We start from the raw sequence: 22,456 nt of genomic DNA, 5'->3' as shown, positions 1-22,456 counted from the left end.
TCACCTCATTTTCCAATTTTTTTTCACCACAAACAGCACAGCTATGAATATTCTTGTACATGTGTTTTTCATTAATATCTCTTTGGGGTAAAAACCCAGCAGTAGTGCTATGGCTGGATCAAAGGGAAGACAGTCTTTTAGTGCCCTTTGGGTATAGTTCCAAATTGCCCTCCAGAATGGTTGTATCAGTTCACAACTCCACCAGCAATGCATTAATGTCCCAATTTTGCCACATCTCCTCCATCATTCATTACTTTCCTTTGCTGTCATGTTAGCCAATCTGCCAGGTGTGAGGTGATACCTCAGAGTGTTTTTAATTTGCATTTCTCTGATTATAAGAGTTAGAACATTTATTCATGTGCTTATTAATAGTTTTGATTTCTTTGGCTGAGAACTGCCTGTTCATGTCCCTTGCCCATTTATCACTTGGGGAATGGTTTGATTTTTTGTACAATTGATGTAGTTCCTTATAAATTTGAGTGATTAGACTTTTGTGAGAGGTTTTTGTTATAAAAATATTTCCCAATTTGTTGCTTCCCTTCTAATTTTGACTGCATTGGTTTTGTTTGTATAAAACCTTTTTAATTTAATGTAATCAAAATTATATATTTTGCATTTTGTAATTTTTTTCTTACTCTTGCTTGATCTTAAAATCTTTCCCAAAGATCTGACATGTATAGTATTGTGTGTTCACCCAATTTACTTATTCTTTCCTTCTTTATGTTCAAGTCATTCACACATACTGAGTCTATCTTGGTTTAGGGTGTGAGATGTTGATCCAAACCTAATCTCTCCCACACTGTTTTCCAATTTTCCCAGCAGTTTTGTCAAATAGTGGATTTTTGTTCTAAAAGCTGAGATCTTTTGGTTTATCATAAACTGTCTTGCTGAGGTCATTTACTCCAAGTCTATTCCACTGATCCTCCTTTCTGTCTCTTAGCCAGTACCATATGGTTTTGATGATCATTGCTTTATAGTACAGTTTAAGATCTGATGCAGCAAGGCTACTTTCTTTTGCACTTTTTTCATTTTTTCCCTTAATATTCTTCTCATTTGTTCTTCCAAATAAAATTTGTTATTGTTTTTTTCTAATTTTTCTAATTTTCTAAAAATGTGTTTTGGTAGTTTGAAGGATATGGCACCAAATAAGTAAATTAGTTTGGGTAGGATAGTCATTTTTATTATGTTAGCTCATTTGGCCCATGAGCAATTAATGTTTTTCCAATTATTTAGATCTAGTTTTAATTGTGTGGATAGTGTTTTGTATTTGTGTTCATATAGTTCATATAATAGGTTTACTTCCTGTGTGACAAGAACACCCCAGTTTCTTGAACTTATGAAAAATTGTTCCAATTGTAAGTCTAATTAGTTTAGATTCTGCTCCAACTCTTTATTCTAATGCACAATGCTACTTAGTGGGGAAATTAAGGAGGGAATCATTGAAAGCGAAGAGGTATTTACATTCTAGTCCAGGAAAAAATTATTATGTTGGTGATCTAAGGTTTATGACTTTCTGGTACTTACTATATGGATCCCCCAAATTGCTAGAAGTAATACTTTGTTAATGATTTTGCTTATTTTTTATTCACTATGATGAGACTAGTTTCCTATTGATGATATCTCTTTTCATGAAAAAAAATCCTGTTTTTAAAACATTTTTGTGAATGAAATAATGCAAGAATATGATAATTTTTTGCATGTTTTTCTCAAATTATACTAGTGAATGAAACATATGCACATATATGAATCTATCTATATACCCATTTTATCCTGATTTTAAGGAGTTTATAATTTGTTTGGAAGTAATGTGGTACAATGAAACAAGTCCTGAATTTTGAGTCAAAGGACCAGATTTTTGGATATTGCTCTTTCTAGACATTTCCTTGGTGACTGATCAGGGCAACTAACTTTGTCCATCCTGGCCTCAATTTCTTCAGCTGCAAAATTTTACTTTTTTTAAAAAGATGATCTCTAATGTATCTTCTAAGATTCTAAGATCTCTGTGACTTACAGGAATGGCATAAAGATAAAAATAATAAATATTGTATCGGTGCATCTCCAAACATGAAAATGAGGCTTTAGTGTAGAAGTTTTTTGCAAGATGAATAGACAGTCAATCAACATGCATTGTGTGCTAAGCATTGTTGGTGCTAAGTACTATGATCTGGGAATGCAAATAAAGGCAAAACCATACCAAATATAAACACAAAAAATCCCATTTCTTGTCCCCATTAATTATATTGTGTAATGGAAGAGACTTCTAGCATTAAGGAAATAGAGAAAGGATGGTGAGAAGGAAAACTTGGAGAATAAATCAAGATGCAAGTGATATATTGGAGGAAATATGAAAGAAGGGGTAGGTTACCATAGCAGGTCATTGGTATAGAGACATAAGTTGTTAGAGCGGGAAGGCACTTTAGATATTATGAAGTCTGAAACTCATCATTTTTACATATGAAAAAAGTGATTCCTGGAGAGGTAAAGTAAGTTAAAGTCCTACCGGACATAAATGACATAGCTGGGACTGTGAGGATGAAGTGAAAACCAGAAATCACTATGTAAATACACTCAAATGGATCCGTTGTCTCATAAGTTTGAAAAGTTCCTCCAATAACTGATCCATGTCCCTGTCCCTAAACATGATGGAACCCTTCTAAGTTTCTCTTGAAACCATGAGGATCCCAGAAGAGTACACTGACCATCTTCCAGTTCTCTTTTGCTCTTGTAACATGACCAGTCCATCTTCTCTTCCTGTCATGCAATTCTTCGATGATGTCCTTTACTCTTATTCTTCACCGTTCTTTTTTGGTTATATGTTATAGCCTGACCACATCTAAAATTTTTCGGAGACAATGCTTTTTCATATCTTATAGTCATATAACAGTGCAGGTAAAATGTTACAAAGGATAAGAAATTATTTTTTAAGATTCTCTGGTTTCCTTCAGTAGAATCTTCTAATCATTCTGGCTTTATTTGTGAGAGTATACACCAAAATCATAGTTTGTCTTTTTTCCTTTTTCATATAAAGTTTTAGCACTATCAAGACATTTTCCACCAATATTTTGTGAGATCTGTTCAGAGATATAAGGAGGTGCAAACTAAAGACACCCACATTAATTGCTTTCCTCTATTTTTTTAAAAACTCGGGATATATAGAATTATAGTCAGAGGGATTTTAAAAAATCCTCCTGTTTTTAAAATAGATCTCACTCTAAACTATAATGGGTCAACCAGTGCTCTTTTCTTCCTTATTACATCTGTTTTTTTTTTTGCAGTTAAACTTCATTTCATTCATTCATTCATCAAACTTTAATTAAAAATGAATAATTGAACCATTTAATATCTAGAATTCTATAATTATAGTTAGTATTTACATAGTACATGCTATGTTCCAGGCATTGCCCTAAGCATTATATGATTATCTCATTTGATCCTCACAGCAACCTTCTGAGGTAAGTGTTATTTCATCCCTATTTTACAGATGAGAGAACCAAAGCAAATAGTTTAAGTGACTTTCTCAGGGTCACACAGCTAGTAAGTGTCTAAGACCAAAATTGAACTTAAATTTTCCCGACTTGGGGCCAGGCCCTTAATCTATTGTATGACCTACCTGCTCATTTACTCCAATTACATAAATTGGGAATTCATGTTTTTTTTTTGTATAACAACATTCCATTTATTTATATCATAAAACCTACCAAATATGAAGGCACCATTGATCACATTGAAATTATCATCCCATCCTACACAAGATCATCAAGAAATTATTGATCCTCATCCAAGAGTGAAAGATGCACTCTATCTGAAGCCAGAGGACCTTGGTTCAAATCCCACCTCTGCCACTTACCATCTGTATTATTGGTGACAAGTCATTTCATATCTTGGGGATTCAGTTTCTTCATCTTTAAAACGAGAGGGATGGAATGTATCATCTGTAAGTTCTCTTTCAGATTTAGATATCTGATCCTGTCCTTAAACATCTTCAGTGTTCAGAAACTCATCCTAAAGTAGCTTAGTTAATTTCATGTCTAGATAATTCTAACTCTTGGAATTTGCCTCAGCAAAAGAAAAATAGTTTTACAAAATTAAAGTTGTATAATTAAGCCATAACCACTATTTCTGGAACCTGCAACAGAACTGTGGTGATGATAGGAAAGTGACTTCCAAATGAAAATTTGATTTTAGTTATTTTTGTGGAGGACATTGTATTAAAAAAAAAACTATTCAGCAAATAAACATCTTTGAGTTGGGTGAGGACTATCTCTAGTTCAATTACATCAATATGAATGTGCAGTTACCTAAGGAAGATGTTGGTATTAGCATGAAGACCGACATCATTGATGTAGTTTATCCAGTTCTAGTAAAGATCTCTAGTATACCATCATTTTTTAGTGTCAGCTTAAGTCTGTGGAAGTAGAAAGGATTGATCTTGGGAATCTCCTGACTGATTTTGTGATCTTTCCAGGAGATAACCCTTAGTTTGGAAACTCTGATTGTCTATATCTCCTAATAAATGTACACTTTGAAAAATCTTATTGCCAGCTTAACAGAGAATACAAGGTAAACAGAGATCATGCAAGAGTTAGAAATCATTGAATGAATACTGAGTTCACTTAGGAATGATTATCAAAATCTTTAAGTATTTGACTCATTCAACTGGCCTAAAAACTGTTGTGCCGTTACTATGCAAGTTGGCTATTGGCATATACCAGTGTTGGTAAAAATGTGGCTCACTCACAGAGCTGGCACTCAGGGAGCTGCTCCTTTTCTCCTCTTTCCATGGCTTGAGGACATTTTTGGATGCCCCACCTCTCTGTCCAGTCATTCAAAGCAAGCACTTTCTCCCTCAGTTCTCTCTGGTAATCCTAGGGCTCACAGACATCTTGAATTTGCCCTCTGGGCACTCGAACTAAAAGGTTTCCCAATGAGGCTATGTGCAGGGTCTATTCCAACAATTACAGACACTTGAAGAATGTCTTTCTCATATAGAATATCTGTGAAACCATTAGAAAAAAAGTATTATTCAACAGCATATGCTCCTTGAGCTAAGTGATTGTTTTGTCTTTATATCCCCAGTACTTGGCATAATTCCTGGTATGTAGTAGGGTACTAATACTTATTGACAGAATATTTAATTGCTCATAACTAAGCTACCCATTGATCTGGCAATACCATTACTAGTCTTTATACCAAAGAGATCAGAAAAAGAGGAAAAGGACTATTTGAACAAAATATTTATTGCAACTCTTTAAGGTACAAAGATTAAAAATTATGAGGTTGTCCATCCTTTGGAAAATAAGTTGCATGATTACAGAAAAATCTGAAAAGACTTACACAAACTGATACAAAGTAAAGCGAGAATAATAAGAACATTTACACAGTAACAGCAATTTTTTTTGATGAATTGCTATGAATGAATCTCATGAAACTCATGATGAAAAATGTCATCCATCTCCAGAGGGAAGGGGGGGACAAAACTGATGGGTTCTGATTGCTGACCAAAATATATTAGTTTTAACTTTCTTTTTTCTTTTGTTTGAGATCTCTTCGAAAAAGTGATTAATATGGAAAAATGTTTTATATGTTATACAAATAAAATCTATGTTAGATAGTTTTAGGAAGGGGAAAGGCTTGAGGGAGGGAGGGAGGGAGAGAATTTGGATCTCAAAACTTTAAAAAGTTAAAACTTTTTATTTTTATCTTGTATCTCAGGATTCTGTAACTCAGGAAAATGAATTATTCAAAAAACTAAAAAAATGTGTATAATGAAAAATAAAATAATTTCTTATAATCACAGTTACAAATTTTTACCCAGAGAAATTAAATTAAAAAAAAAAACTAAGCAAATATGTGTGGACTATCAAACTTACATAAAAGATATTAAGTGAATCAGTATGCCAAGGTGCCTTAAAATAATGGCTCTGTATATAATGGTTTTCAGTACAGGATCTGTGCCTTGTATATTATCAGATCATCATGGCAGATAAAGACAAGTAAAAAATATCTATTAAGTGGTTACTATGTACCAGGGACATTGTAGTCAGTGCTGGGAATTAAAAAACAAAACTAAACAAAACCAAAGGTGAAAGCAAATCACTGCATCAAGGGACTCAGAATGTAATGAAGACCAAAAAATCTTAGGAATGTTTGCCACCTTTCAATGACTCATGGAGAAATTGGTTGAAGATACAAAACTGCTCAAAAGTATGTGTATTCCTTGATGATCTAGTAGTCTTTAAGAATATAGCAGCAAGAAATGAAAAAAGACTATTGCAAGTGTTGAATTGGCTGGATGGCAGTAGATTGGATTTTTCAACTAAGAAATGCCAGTTCTATACTAAATCAAGTATGTTGATCATATAGCATGTTAGTAATACATACTGATGCATATGAGATTATGAATTCATTATTTGGATGCACCAAATAAACTTTAAAGTCTAAAATATTTTCAATGGCTTAATGATAAGAATTATAGTAGAACCATTATTGGTATCAATAATTTTACAGGAATCTATTATGGTATAGAAACTAAAACAGAAGAATAAAAAAGGAAAATATAACATCACCCCTTCATGAAGATTTGGAGATCCTTGAAGCCATGCAAAGTGCAAACAGAAGTTTAATTACATGGTCAACTGCCTCATATGTAATCTAATGTTGACTTGTGCTGATCTGAGCAAACATTTTGTGCTACTTCCATGGAAGGAAATGATGGCTTTAGTACACTTTTGCATTTATCATGTTTAATTAATAAAGTCACCCTTTATCTCATGTGCAGGTGGAGGTTCTTTGGTTTGAAGTGGGCTAGCTTCAATAAGCTTTCAGAATGATATATATGAAGCATAATTTCAAGAATAGTCTCAACAAACTACTGACAATTAAAAAAAAAACTCTTTCTTTCCATCTTAAAAGCAATACTAAGTATAGATTTGAAGGCAGAAGAGCTGTAAGGGATAGGCAGTTGGGGTTAGGTGACTTGCCTAGAGTCACATAATTAGTAATAACCTGAGACCAGACTTGAACCCAGGACTTCTCACCTCCAGGAAGGCTCTCTATCTACAAAACCATTAGCTAACCCAACCTACTAACATTTTGATCAGGGTTCAATTGAGCAGTTTTTCCATTCCTGGGCACCACAGTATCTAAATATGAATTTAGCATCTATTATAAACCAAAGAAGACTACTGTTGATACAAATTCCAGGTTGCCAGGTCACATGAGTCCAGAACTTGTGGAGGTATAATAAGTAGAGGTGACCTATGACACTTAAAAGTGCAGGTGAGACCTAGTGAAAATATCAATAATATGGAAATAGGTCTTGATCAATGACACATGTAAACTCAGTGGAATTGCATGTCAGTTATGGGAGGGGGATAGAGGGAAGGTAGGGAAAGAACATGACTCTTGTAACCATGGAAAAATATTCTAAATTCACTAATTAAATAAGATCCCCACCCAAAAAAAAAGTACAAGTGAGATTTCCACCAGAGTATATCACCAATAATTGTGAAATAAGATACATTGAACCACTCCATGGGAAATTATTCTCAGAAGTCTGGCAATGGAAGTACTTTCATAATAAAAGTCTATGAGAAGTGATATGAAACAAAAAAAATGAAGTTGGTTACTCTGGCAATTTTGAACTTTATTCTCTGGAAAATAAAGTAAAAACTCCAACTGTTTGGTGCTTAGAGTTCTATGCAGTTTCATTGTAGCATATGCTTCTAGGCTTCCTATACATTATTCCTTTTCATACATTCCATATTACAAAAAACAAAAAAAAAATACCCCTCCCCCCAAAAACTCAATCAGCCCCATACCTGTCCTACTTGTTATTTCCTTCTAATGACATTCTATGTTTTCTTTCTAAGCCTTTTCATAGTTATTTCTGTAATGGCCTCCCTCTTCACCTCCACTTTGATTCTAATTCTAAAATTAAACAATGATGAATATTTAGCCTTACATATAAATGATTAAGATTTTGTCCAAGTAATAGTCCATAGTTATGAATTCTATTGATTGCCTATCTGTTCCCTACAGCATTGCTATCTTTAATATATGCTTGCAGCAGTGCCTTCATTTGCCTGGATAGTTAGGGAAGTTTCACCTAAGGTCATACAACTAGTATTAATGAGTTGTCCCTGGGAGAAAATGCTCAAGGCTTTTGCTCTATAGTTATGCAGCAAGAATTATGAATAACAATTCACCTAAGAGTAGTCCCTAGGCTAAAAGGAAAGATCTATATTTAGGGAATGGTGACTTTCCTTATATTCCTATCATCCCATGAAAATTACCTGGGGGAAAGAATAGTTTCTATCTATCTGAAATCCTACATGAGGGAAAAGGGAGTAGAACTGATGCAAGATTGGAGTGAATTTATCTATCTATCCATCTAATCTATCTAATCTCTTTCTCTGTCTCTCTGTCTCTTTGTCTCACTGTCTCTGTCCATGTCTCTGTCTCCATCTCTGTCTCTCTGTGTCTCTCTGTTTGTCTCTGTCTCTGTCTCTCTGTCTCTCTTCTCTTATCATAGCAAAATAAAGGAGAAAATAAAAAAGGCCCTGGGAGAAGGGTAGTTTTATGTTTGTGAAGTTCTTTACATATAGTATTTAATTTTTTCTTTCATCTATCTATCATCTACAATTAAAATATAACACAGATAATCTTAACTTGAGATTTTTCTAAGTCAAAATTTGGTCCAAAGGGATCAGTTTCTAATTGAGTTTGCCATCATGGGACCAGTTGATTTCAAGTCTTCAGCTATGAGTACTTGATTTTATATTCCCATGATACTTTGAGAGGGAATGATGTAATGGGGAAGATTACAGTGCTATGAGGCATGGCCAAAGCAGAGGCCCCAAAAGGTCTTGATTTATGTGAATATTGAATCCCTATGAAATGGCTGTGTATATTCAAAATTGTACCATTCAAAGTTATAATCATGTAAAATATGGTAATTTTCCCAGTCCAATGTAAATAAGCAGCCTAAATTCATTTCATGCAATCATCTCATAGGATTCATTATTCACACAAACAAACACAGATAGTGGTATTTGTAATTTCATATATTATTTTAACAGATATATACTATTTGGATGTTGTTAATTCTTAATTTTATCGGAATAAAATACAAGCTCAGAAAATTGAATAGAAGGTTCTATGAATATTATGGATGGTGTGACTTTTGTGAAAGGGTAGAGGTTATACCTATCTAAAATTTGGAAATTAATATATTAATCTTATATTTTTCAGTAAAATTATTATTAAAAAAAGAAAATCACTACATAGAATTATGGACTTTCAAAGTTTGAGGGGTCATTAGATGTTACCTAGCCTAATGTACACCTAAATTCCTATTATTTCAATATTTTCAACTTGGGGTGTTGCTTTAAGACAGCTAGGAAGGGCATTCATTACCTCCTAGAGCAGGTCATTCTACTTTTGAATAGCTCCTTGTTAAACCATATTGAGAGGAAGGAAAGGGTCCTGACAAGATGGTGGACACCTCTCATAAGCCTCTATAACAGAGTAAGAAGAAAAGGAAATTGAATTGTTTCATGCTCCTAGCTTAATCTCCTTTACCCTACATCTACTTGTGAGCAGGATAGCCTAACAGGTTAAGTTGTTTTACTTTAATGTGAATGTTCAAGTTGTAAATTGCTTTCTATTCAGCTGGTTCTTATAACTCTATAACCAACCAATGTTGAATGAAGGGAGGGACCAATTTGAGTTAATAAAAGGGAATTTTTCATACTCCCATTATTTGTACTTGGTTTCTGGCTATAACATCTGTAAAAATGTATCTGGAGGACCCATTTTATTGAGAATGAAATAAAAGAGGCTTTGCCACATTAATAACAAATTCAAGATTCTTTTGAGTAGGTGGGCATTCCTCTCAAGTATTTTCTCCCATAATATCAAAACAAAATTTGACTCTCTTCAACCTTTTTTAAAGTTTTATTTCTTCCTCAATTTCATGTAAAAACAATTTTAAATTTTTTGAAATTTTTAAGTCTCTAATTCTCTCTCTCCCCCTTACCTTCCACCCCTGCCTAGTGCAATGGTAAGCAATTTAATATAGATTTTTACATGTGAAATTATATAAAACATTTTTCTATATTCTTTTATGGAAGAAACTCAAAAAAGTTAAAAAGAATGTGAAAAAAAGTTTGCTTTAGTCTGGATTCATCAGTTGCTCTGGAAAGAGAAGGGAATTTTTATCATGACTCCTTTGGGATTGTTTTGCATTATTGTTCACATTTTGCTGTGAAAAGTGAAGTTGTTCACAATTCATCTAACGATATTAATGTCACTGTATAATATTCTCCTGTTTCTGCCTACTTCATTCTTCATTGTTTTGTGTAAGTCCTTCGAGGTTTTTCAGAGCTCCTCCTGCTTGTCAGTTCTTACAGCACAAAGCATTCCATTACAACCATATACTTTAATTAAACAATTTATTCCCCAGTTGATGGGTCTCCCTTCACATTCCAATTCTTTGCTACCACAAAAAGAGATGCCTTACACATTTTTGTACATTTAGATCTTTTTCCTTTTTTGCCTCTTTGGAATATGAACTGAGAAATTACAGTACTTTGGGCATAAAACTCAATTGCTCTCCAGAACAGTTGACGCAGTTCATAACTCCCCCCAACAGTGCATTAGTATCTCAATTTCCAAAAATCTCCTTCAAGTTTTGTCATTTTTCTTTTGTAATAATAGCCATTCTGATATGTGTGGGGTGGTACCATAGAATTGTTTTAATTTGCATTTCTCACCACCTCTCCTATTTTCCTCCCAACTTCTTTCATGCCTCTTTTATGTGAAATAATTTCATCATTCTATTTCTTCTTTTCCCTTTTCACAATGCAGCCCTCCTCACCCCTTAATTTTATTTTTTTAGATAACATCCCATCATGTTCAATTCATCCCCATGCCCACTGTTTTTATATAATCCTTCCAACTGCTATATTAATGATAATGCTCTTAGTTGTTATAAGAATCATCTATCCATGTAGGGGGAGGTAAACACTTTAAACGTCTTCAATCTCATTACTCTTTGCTTCCTTATTACTTTTTGCTTCTCTTCAGTCTTGTATTTGAGAGTCAAAGTTTCCCTTCATATCTGGTCTTTTCATCAGGAATATTTGACAGTCCTTTATCTCATTGGTTACCCATTTTTTCCTGTGAAGGATTATTCTCAGTATTGCTGGCTAAATGATTCCTAATTTAAGTACTAACTCTTTTGCCCTCTGGAGTATCATATTTCAGTCCCTCTTTTACATAAATTTAGAAACTGCAAAATCCTGTTTTAACCTGGCTATGGCTCCATGATACTTGAATTTTTTCTTTTAGCTACTTGGGAGATGTTTTCTTTGACCTGGGAGTTCTGGAATTTGGCTTTGATATCCCCGAGAGTTTTCTTTTTGGGATCTCTTTCAAGAGGTGATCAGTGCTTTTTTTCAATTTCTATTTTACCCTCCAGTTTGAGAATGTCAGGGCAGTTTTCCTTTATAATATCTTCAAATATTATGTTTGAGTTTTTTTTTTTTGACCAAGGGATACAGGAGGTAACAGTAATTCTTACATGATGTCTCCTGTATCTATTTTTCAGGTCAGTGAAATCAGATATTTCACAAAATATTTTATTTTTTCATTCTTTTTGTTTTGATTATTTATTGATGTTTCTTGGAATCATTATCTTGCACTAGGCTTGCACTTGTCCACTTCTCATTTTTAAACAATTATTTTCTTCAGTAAGCTTTTCTACTTCTTTTTCTATTTGGTCATTTCTACTTTTGAGGAAATTCTTTTCCTCAGTGAATATTTGTAACTCTTTTTCTATATGGACAATTCTACCTTTTAAGAAGTTCTTCAACTGATACACTGTGGTACAATCGAATGTAGTGGACTTCTCCATTAGTGGCAATGCAGTGATCCTGAACAACTTGGAGGAATCTATGAGAAAAACCAGTATCCACATTCAGAGGAAAAACTGTGGGAGTAGAAACACAGAAGAAAAACAATTGCTTGAATACATTGGTTGAGGAGATATTACTGGGGATGTAGACTCTAAATGAACATCCTAATGCAAACACCAAAAACATGGAAATAGGTTCTGATCAAGGACACATGTAATACTCAATGGAATTGCATGTTGGCTGCGAAAAGGGTGGGGTAAATGGAGGGGAGGGAAACAAAGTGATTCTTGTAACCAAGGACTAATGTTCTAAATTGACTAAATTAATTAAAAAAAAGTTCTTCACTTCATTTAATTTTTATGAATCTGTTTTCTTTTGGCGAATTCTGCTTTTTAAGAAGTTCACCTCTTCTCTGTTTTTTTTTTTTTTTGTGTGTGCTCTTTTTTGCCAGTTGAACTATTTTATTTTTTATGAAATTATTTTCCTTTGTATGTTTTTGTGCCTCCTTTAACCAGCTGTCAATTCCCTTTTCAATATTTTTCTGTATCACTCTAATTTGATTTCCCAATTTTTCCTCTATATCTCTTTGATTTAAAAAAAAAAAAGCTTTTTGAGCTCTTTCATTTATTTTGGGGCTTGAGACTAATTTATATTTTTCTTGTGTGTGAAGGAAATTATTTAGGGGAAGTTGATCCTGAATATAGAGTCTAAGCTCTGGCATTCCCTGGAATCAGTGTGAGAGTCAGCATCTGAGTGAGAGATAACACAGTAGAGCAAGAATCATCATGAACATCTCTAGTGAATGAGTAAGAGATAGAATGTTGCTATGGAAGGACAGACAGCATGGCATTTGAAAGCTAATAACCAAGGAGGATGCTTAATCCCATGGCAGCAGTGACTGGTTCTCTAATTAGTCCAGGCAGATAATTTTCTTAACTCTCTGCCTCTGGGACAGGGCCTTATCTAGTGAAATGAAGGATTAGTTCTAGTGAGGCTGATTCCTCTCTCTCCCTCTCCCTCTCCCTCTCCTTATAAATCTGGTGATGAGCTTCCATATCACCTTTTATTTGATATAGATGAATACTTTTCATGTATCATTATTGACTTTGTTGTCTCCTAGATTTTTTGTTTTTCCTGTTGCCAAAATAATTTTCTATGTTGACTTTTTGTTGGCTCATTTTCAAGCCTTTTTATTTTCTCTTAAATTAAAATAACTGTTACGACTAGGCTCCTTTATCCTGTGGTAAAGGGAGTACTATCCCAAACTTCATGTTCTTTGTACAGCTTCCTTCAGAGCTAGCTCTGGGGATCTATAACTTTTTAGTTCTTCCAATGTGTCAAGATTTAAGAAGTGTTTTAAATATTCTCCTAGCCTGTGTTTTGATTTATAAGCAGCCACAAAACTACATTCCACTTTGGATCTGCAACCAGTATGAAAAGGAATTTTTTATCTTAATCAATTAAGTACTTGGAGTGCTCTACCTTTTTAATTTCATCAGTCAGGAACTTGAGGATCCTTTTGATAAAAGTTCAAACCTTCAGAGGACAGAGAGGTGGATCCCACAGTCATTGCCCCCTGGACAGTACCAAGCAAGTTAAGAAACTATGATTGGTTTCTGAGATGTGACAGAACAGCCCACAGTGAGAGGAAGTATAAACTAGAGAGATAGGAAGTGAAGTGGAAACAGGGCCTATAAAAGGCAAGACCAGAGAGCTGAATAGACCCTTCTATGTGGCACTTCTTCTGTGTTTGACTACTGCTGTGTTGGAGGGACTTCTACTTCAACTTCTGCATTGGAGGGATTGTGCTTCATTGGTGTTTTTGGCATTGGATTTTTTTCTGGGTTGGAGGTCTCTGTGTTGGGAAAGAGTTTGGCTTTGATGACTCACTTGGGTTGGAGAGGCTTTTGCAGACTTCTACCTGGAGATTGGAACTTTTTCAAGGAAGCAAACTACATTTCTTTGGAAAAGACAAAGTGGTAGGCTAGAAAATTACTTATCACCTTCCTACATTTCCCCCTCTTTTACTATCTCTGCTTTGCTGAAATAAAGCTACTAACAACCTTGTGACTTGAGTTAATTTTTATAAATGGCAACCACAAAAACTTTTTATAACTCTTAATTTGACTGAAACCAAATTTATCACTTACACCAGGACCCCTGCTCCCCTGTGGTCAGAAGCCCTGGTATGTGATAATACTCATGATTCCCCTGGGACCACAATGCAGGACTTCAACTTGAACGTTCATATGGGAGAAATGATAGAATCTTGCACTCAGAGCCAGAGCTCCTTCTGAGCAGTAGTCCAACCCTCAGTACCTTCTCTCCTATCCTGGCCCAATCCCCTACTTTACAACTTTTGAACATTTTTCTTATTTATGCCTTCTATGGCTAAAAAGAAAAAAACCACAATGCATTAATTTTTAAAATTTTATTTTTTGACATGTAGATGCAATTTTAATAATTTTCTGACATTTGTGATGCATATTATCTCCCTGCCAATCCTCTGCCCTACCTAATGACAGGCAACATGATATATATTGTACATGTGTTATCAAAAATACATATTTTTCTTATTCATCATGTTGTGAAAGAAGACACATCCTTTCACTAGAGGAAATTCATGGAGGAAGTTAAGTGAAGAATGGTATGATTCGAACTTCATTCAGTTTCCAACAGTTCTTTCTATGGTGATAGATTGCCTTTCTCATCTGGAGTTCTTTGGAGTTGTCCTGTATGCTTGAATTGCTGTTAATACTTGATTCATTCACAGTTGATCATGATACATTATTGCCATTCCTGTGCACAACATTTTCATGGTTCTGCTGACTTTCCTTTGCATTACTTCATATACATTTTTTCCAGGATTTTTATGATTATCTTCTCTATCATTTCTTATGGCACCACAGTAATCCTTTAAAATAACATACCACTTCTTATTTAGGCATTACCCAATTGATGGACATCCCTTCAGTTTCTAGTTCTTTGCCACCACTAAAAGAGCAGCTATAAATATTTTTGTATTAGTAGGTCCCTTGTCCTTTGGATCTCTTTGGGATATGAGCCTACTGCTAATGGTATTGTTAAATCAAAGTAAATGAACATTTTTATGGCCCTTTGGCACATTTCCAAATTGTTCTCTTGAATGGTTGTTTCAATTCATACTGCCATCAATAGTGTTTTAGGATGCTAATTTTTCTACATCCTCTCCAACATTGATTATTTTCCTTTTTTTCAGTGGTTGCAATAGGAATGAAATGATTAATTTGAACTTTTAAAAAATGTAAATTTCTTTAATTAATAGTGAATTAGAGAATTCTTTTCATATGACCAAAGATGGCTTTCATTTCTTCATTTGAAAATTGTTTATTTATGTCCTTTGACCATGTATCATTTGGGTAATACTTTGTATTCTTATGAATTTTATTCAGTTCTCTAGGCAACCTTTCATAATTAGCCCTTCAAATATTTAAAGACAACTATTTTGTCCCCTTTAGTCTTTTCATTTCCTAGCTAGATTTTCTAAGTTATTTACATTGATCTTCTTAACTCACAGACTCAAGTTCTTCCTAAGTACTGAGGTGCAACAGTTCAAGTGTGCTGCATTTAGAGTTAAAATAATTGAGTTAGAATTTGGATTCTACCATGCACTTACTCTGTGCCCTTTCATCAGTCAATAAGCATTTATTAAATTTCTAAAATATTTCAGGCTTTCTGCTAGATGCTTTGTATATAATTAATTATAAGGAATGAAGCAATCCCTTCTCTTAGAGTTTATATTCAAATGCAGGAGACAACATACAAATACATACAGATCACATGTATAGATGGCATTAGTAATAGGGAAGGGAGCATGAATCAGGAAAGTTTTGGTCATAAGATGATGTTTTCCTACATATTTCCTACATATTGAGATGAGTCCTTTCAGGCAGTTGGGGGCCATGCCATATAGTCTAAGGGGTAGGAACTGTGAAGGGTTGTTTTTTTTTTTTAATAAAAGTTTGGACTGGATTATTTTAGAATAGGGTCACCAGGAATTTTAATTAATTCTAAGAGATTTATTTAACAATTTATTTACAAATTATAAAAAGAGTGAAAGTAAGAAAATGAGAGGATGAGGTAAGATATCTAGGCTAAGCACTAAGTATTTTGTTCCAACCCCTGGCTCAAAAACAGGCGGGGAATTTAGTCCTTAGCTGGAGAGGCCTTGCCCCTTGTAGCTCCAGACCTGGATATGCATGGAGCCTTTAAGAGGATAGGTCTCTCCTGAGGCTAGTTTCTTCAGAAAATCCAGGAAAGGAGTCATCTCTTTCATTCACCACGTGTCAGTACAATGGGAAAGATTCAATGACAGTCTCATCAAGTCTAAGGTCTCAGATCCAGACAGCAGATTCTTCATCATCCTCCAACTTGAACTCAGAACTCCAAAGAATGAGAGCACTCGGAAGCCCCAAGCATGAAGCACCCTCAAAAAGGATGAAGTTGGAGGGGTGGAGTCAAGATGGCAGCTTAGCAAGCAGCAAAAGTTCAGACCTCGTGGAAGACCCTTCCTTACCGATACAGACTGAATGCTCCAAGGGCACAGAAATTTAATCTGAACAACAGGACAGAAGCGGGGAACCCTCCTTCTGGTCTCAAATCAAAAGATACGCCCCCCCAAAAGCCAGAATCCAAGAATACTCAGGGCTAAGGGGAAGGCAGAGCGAAGGTCCCAGGACCCCTCCCCCACAACCCAGAGCGCTGAGCCCCCAGCAGCAGCGGGAACCTCTGAGCGGGCAAAGGTGCTGGTTTGCAGGGTCTACCTTGGGAGCAGCGGGGAGCTGGGCTCGGAGCATCCAGCTTGGACAGCGGGGAGGAAGCCAGGGAGAAAAGGACCTTGGCTAGGTCCCTCCATCAGGCTCCAGGTCTTACTCTTGCCTCGGGCACATCCAGACTAATCCAGTTGAACTAATCCCATCAGAACTCCTCAGAGTTTAGGGAGGAGGGCAAAGGCACTTGCAGACAGCGGAGAAGCAGCTGGAGAGAACTGGAGAGAGCCTGGGCGGCCCAGCCTTCTAGGAGTCTTCAGAGCCTCAGTGCTTCATACCACATACAGCCCAACCCAATTGAACTCAATCCAATCAAAAGCCTCCAGAGGACAGGGAAGCTAACATTCCTCCCCTAGAGACTGTACCAAGATATCTGACAAAGCTCCAAGAGGGGAGACTGACAGCCTCAAAACCAAAACAAAATGAGAGGAGCAAGAGCACAGCCAAATATGGGGAGCAAAGAAGGGGTAAACTCGAGCAAACAACAGAAAAAGAAGAAAGAAATTACAATAGAGAACTTCTGCACAGGTAATGAGCAAAGAGCAAATGAAACAGGGGGGGGGGGAACCCAACAAAGGAAAAATCAGAAATCCCAGCGAATTGGATACAAGCTTTGGAAGAACTCAAAATGCAATTCAAAACACAATTAAGAGAGGCTGAAGACAATTGGGAAAAGAACTTAAAAACTAAGATAAGTCATCTGGAAACAGAAAATAGTGTCTTGAAAGCCAAAATCAACCAGCTAAAAAATGAGGCAAAGGAGATGAAAGATGAGGCAAAGCAGATGAAAGATGAGGCAAAGCAGGTGAAAGATGAGGTGAAGAAGATGAAAGATGACCTCCAAAGAAAATCCGACCAAAAGGAAAAGGATGACCAAAAAACTAAGGATGAAATCCAGTTTTTAAGAACCAGTGATACAACAACTTGAATCGAGCGACCTCACAAGGCAGCAAGACTCTATAAAACAAAACCAAAAGAATGAAAAAATTGAGGAAAATATGAAGCATCTCATTCACAAAACAGAGGATTTAGAAAATGGTTCAAGGAGAGACAGTTTAAGAATTATTGGCCTACCAGAAGACCAGGACAAAAGAAAAAGCCTGGACATTATATTACAGGAAATTATTAAAGAAAACTGCCCCAAAATCCTTGAAAAAGAGGGAAAAGTGGAGATTGATAGAATCCACAGATCACCTCCTGTACTTAATCCCCAACTGACAACACCCAGGAATTATGTTATAGCCAAATTCAAGAACTATCAGACCAAAGAAAAGATATTACAAGCTGCCAAGAAGAAGTCATTCAGATACCAAGGAATCGCAGTGAGGATAACTCAGCATCTGGCTGCATCCACACTGAAAAAAAGAAAGGCATGGAATACGATATTCCGGAAAGCAAGGGAACTAGATCTACAACCAAGAATTAACTACCCAACAAAACTGACTATATTCTTACAGGGGAAAGTATGGTCATTTAACAAAATAGAAGAATTTCAAGAATTCATAAAGACCAGACCTGAACAGAAAATTTGATGTCCAAGCACAGAACTCAAGAGAATCATAAAAAGGTAATTAAAAAAGAGGTGAAAAAAGAAAAACAAAAAAAAATTTTTAAGAGTCTCAATAAGTTAAAATGATATGTATCCCTATGAGAAAAGAGGTCATTGGTAACTCTTAAAAACTGTTGTTATTAGCTGGGCAGCAAAAGGAAGTATACTTAGAGGGAACAGCAACCAACTGTATAGGATGAAAAGACAAGACATAAATAGGTATATAGATATATGCATGCAAAAATACATACACATGAGTATGCATATATATATATATACACATATATATAACTAGAGCTTAAAAATAGGTTAATATTAAAAGAAATGGGAAAAGAAACAAATGAGGGTAAATTTATATGTCATAAAGAAGCTCATGGTGGGAGGGGGGAGAACATCAATACACTGGAAGGGTAAAGAGGTCAGAGACAGGAAATACTCAACTTTTACGTTCTTTGAAAGTGACTCAAAGAGGGAAAAACAATCCAATCCATTGGGGGCAGAGAATAGATTTGCACCCTATAGGGGAGTAGAAGGGTAACAAATGGTCTGGTGCGGAGGGAAGCAGTACAAGACAGGGAGGGAGCGGGGGTTAATTTTAGAAAGACTACAGGGAAAATAAGGGGGGATAGAAAGAGAGGGGGGTAGAAAGGGAAGTAAAATAAGGGTGGGAACAAGGGGGATTGTTCAAAAGCAAATACTGGTGTAGAAGGAAATAGTGAAAGAAGAAAAGGCAGATAAAGGAGCAGAAATCAAAATGCTGGGAAATACACAGCTAGTACTCATAACTCTGAATGTGAATGGAATGAACTCACCCATAAAATGCAAGCAAATAGCAGAGTGGATTAGAGTCCAAAACCCTACAATATGCTGTCTACAAGAAACACATATGAGAAAGGTAGATACACATAGGGTGAAAGTAAGAGGGTGGAGCCAAATCTATTGGGCATCAACTGACAAAAAGAAGGCAGGAGTCGCAATCATGCTATCCGACAAAGCCAAAGTAAAAATAAATCTAGTTAAAAGAGATAGGGAAGGTAATTACATCCTGATAAAAGGCTGTATAGACAGTGAGGAAATATCTGTACTCAACATATATGCACCAAATGGCCTAGCATCCAAAATTCTAAAGGAGAAACTAGAGGAACTCAAGGAAGAAATAGATAGAAAAATTATATCTGAACTTTCTGAACTTTCCTCTATCTGAACTAGATAAATCAAACCAAAAATAAATAAGAAAGAGGTAAGAGAAGTGAATGAAATCTTAGAAAAATTAGAGTTAGTAGACATGTGGAGAAAAATAAATAGGGACAAAAAGGAATATACCTTATTTTCTGCAGCACATGGTAGATTCACAAAAATTGACCATGTATTGGGGCATAAAAACTTTGCAAACAAGTGCAAAAGAGCAGAAATAATAAATGCAACTTTCTCAGATCACAATGCAATGAAAATAATAATTAGTAAAGGAACATAGAGAGATAAATCAAAAATTAATTGGAAATTAAACAATACGATTCTCCAAAACCAGTTAGTTAAAGAACAAATCATAGAAACAATTAATAACTTCATTGAAGAAAATGACAATGATGAGACATCCTTTCAAAACCTATGGGATGCAGCCAAAGCAGTACTCAGGGGGGAATTTATATCCTTGTGTTCATATATTAACAAATTAAGAAGGGCAGAGGTCAAGGAATTGGGCATGCAAAATAAAAAATTAGAAAGTGAACAAATTAAAAATCCTCAGATGAAGACTAAATTAGAAATCCTAAAACTCAAAGGAGAAATTAATAAAATTGAAAGTCAAAGAACTATTGATTTAATAGATAAGACTAGATGCTGGAACTTTGAAAAAACAAATAAAATAGACCAAGTACTAGCCAGTCTAATTAAAAAAAGGAAAGAAATAAACCAAATTGACAGTATCCAAGATGAAAAAGGAGAACTCACCTCTAATGAAGAGGAAATTAAGGCAATCATTAAAAACTAGTATGCCCAATTATATGGCAACAAATATGGCAATCTAGGTGATATGGATGAATACTTACAAAAATATAAATTGCCTAGACTAAAAGAGGAAGAAATAAATTACCTTAACAACCCCATTTCAGAAAAAGAAATTGAACAAGCCATCAAAGAACATCCTAAGAAAAAATCCCCAGGTCCAGATGGATTCACAAATGAATTCTATTAAACATTCAAAGAACAACTAATCCCAATATTAAACAAACTATTTGACAGAATAGGCCAAGAAAGAGTTGTACCTAATTCATTCTATGACACAAACATGGTACTGATCCCAAAGCCAGGCAGGTCAAAAACAGAGAAAGAAAACTATAGACCAATCTCCCTAATGAATATAGAAGCAAAAATCCTAAATGGGATATTAGCAAAAAGACTCTAGAAAGTCATCACAAGGGTCATCCACTATGACCAGGCAGGATTCATACCAGGAATGCAATGATGGTTCAATATTAGGAAAACCATCCACATAATTGACCATATTAACAAGCAAACTGACAAAAATCACATGATTATCTCAATAGATGCAGAAAAAAACTTTGATAAAATACAACACCCATTCCTATTGAAAACACTAGAAAGTATAGAAATAGAAGGGCCTTTCTTAAAAATAATAAACAGTATATATCTAAAACCATCAGCAAACATCAGCTGCAATGGGGATAAACTAGAAGCCTTTCCAATAAGATCAGGACTAAAACAAGGATGCCCATTATCAACTCTATTATTTAATATTGTACTAGAAACACTAGCAGTAGCAATTAGAGGAGAAAAAGAAATTGAAGGTATTAAAATTGCCAATTAGGAGACCAAGCTATCACTCTTTGCAGATGATATGATGGTTTACTTAAGGAATCCTAGAGAATCAACCAAAAAGTTACTCGAAATAATCAACAACTTTAGCAAAGTTGCAGGATACAAAATAAACCCGCATAAGTCATCAGCATTTCTATATATCTCTAACCCATTTCAGTAGCAAGAATTAGAAAGCGAAATACCATTCAAAATCACCCTAGACAATATAAAATACTTAGGAATCTATCTGCCGAGACAGACACAGGAACTATATGAGCACAACTACAAAACACTTTCCACACAACTAAAACTAGATCTAAACAATTGAAAAAACATTGATTGCTCATGGGTGGGACGAGCGAACATAATAAAAATGACAATCCTACCCAAATTAATTTACTTATTTAGTGCCATACCCATTGAACTACCAAAAAATTTTACTGAATTAGAAAAAAAACATAACTAAGTTCATTTGGAAGAACAAAAGATCAAGGATATACAGGGAAATCATGAAAAAAAAATGCAAAGGAAGGAGGACTTGCAGTCCCAGATCTCAAACTATACTATAAAGCAGTGGGTATCAAAACAATTTGGTACTGGCTAAGAGACAGAAATGAGGATCAGTGGAATAGACTTGGCATAAATGATCTCAGCAAGACAGTTTATGACAAACCCAAAGACCCCAGCTGTTGGGACAAAATCCATTATTTGATAAAAACTGCTGGGAAAATTGGAAGACAGTGTGGGAGAGATTAGGTTTGGATCAACACCTCATACCCTAAATCAAGATAAATTCAGAATGGGTGAATGACTTGAACATAAAGAAGGAAACTCTAAGTAAATTAGGTGAACACAGAATAGTATACCTGTTAGACCTTTGGGAAGGGAAAGGTTTTAAAACCAAGCAAGACTTAGAAAGAGTCACAAAATGTAAAATAAATTATTTTGACTACATCAAATTAAAAAGTTTTTGTACAAACAAAACCAATATAACCAAAATCAGAAGGAAAGCAACAAATTGGGAGACGATCTTCATAAAAACCTCTGACAAAGGTTTAATTACTCAAATTTACAAAGAGCTAAATCAATTGTACAAAAAATCAAGCCATTCTCCAATTGTTAAATGGGCAAGGGACATGAACAGGCAGTTCTCAGCCAAATAAATCAAAACTATTAATAAGCACATGAAAAAGTGTTCTACATCTCTTATAATCAGAGAGATGCAAATCAAAACAACTCTGTGTTATCACCTCACACCTAGCAGATTGGCTAACATGACAGCTATGGAAAGTAGTGAATGTTGGAGGGGATGTGGCAAAGTAGGGATACTAATTCATTGCTTGTGGAGTTGTGAATCAATCCAA

Source organism: Monodelphis domestica, chromosome 1 (assembly GCF_027887165.1).
Source record: "Monodelphis domestica isolate mMonDom1 chromosome 1, mMonDom1.pri, whole genome shotgun sequence".
Taxonomy (NCBI): domain Eukaryota; kingdom Metazoa; phylum Chordata; class Mammalia; order Didelphimorphia; family Didelphidae; genus Monodelphis; species Monodelphis domestica.
Note: the sequence above shows the minus strand (reverse complement) of the source record.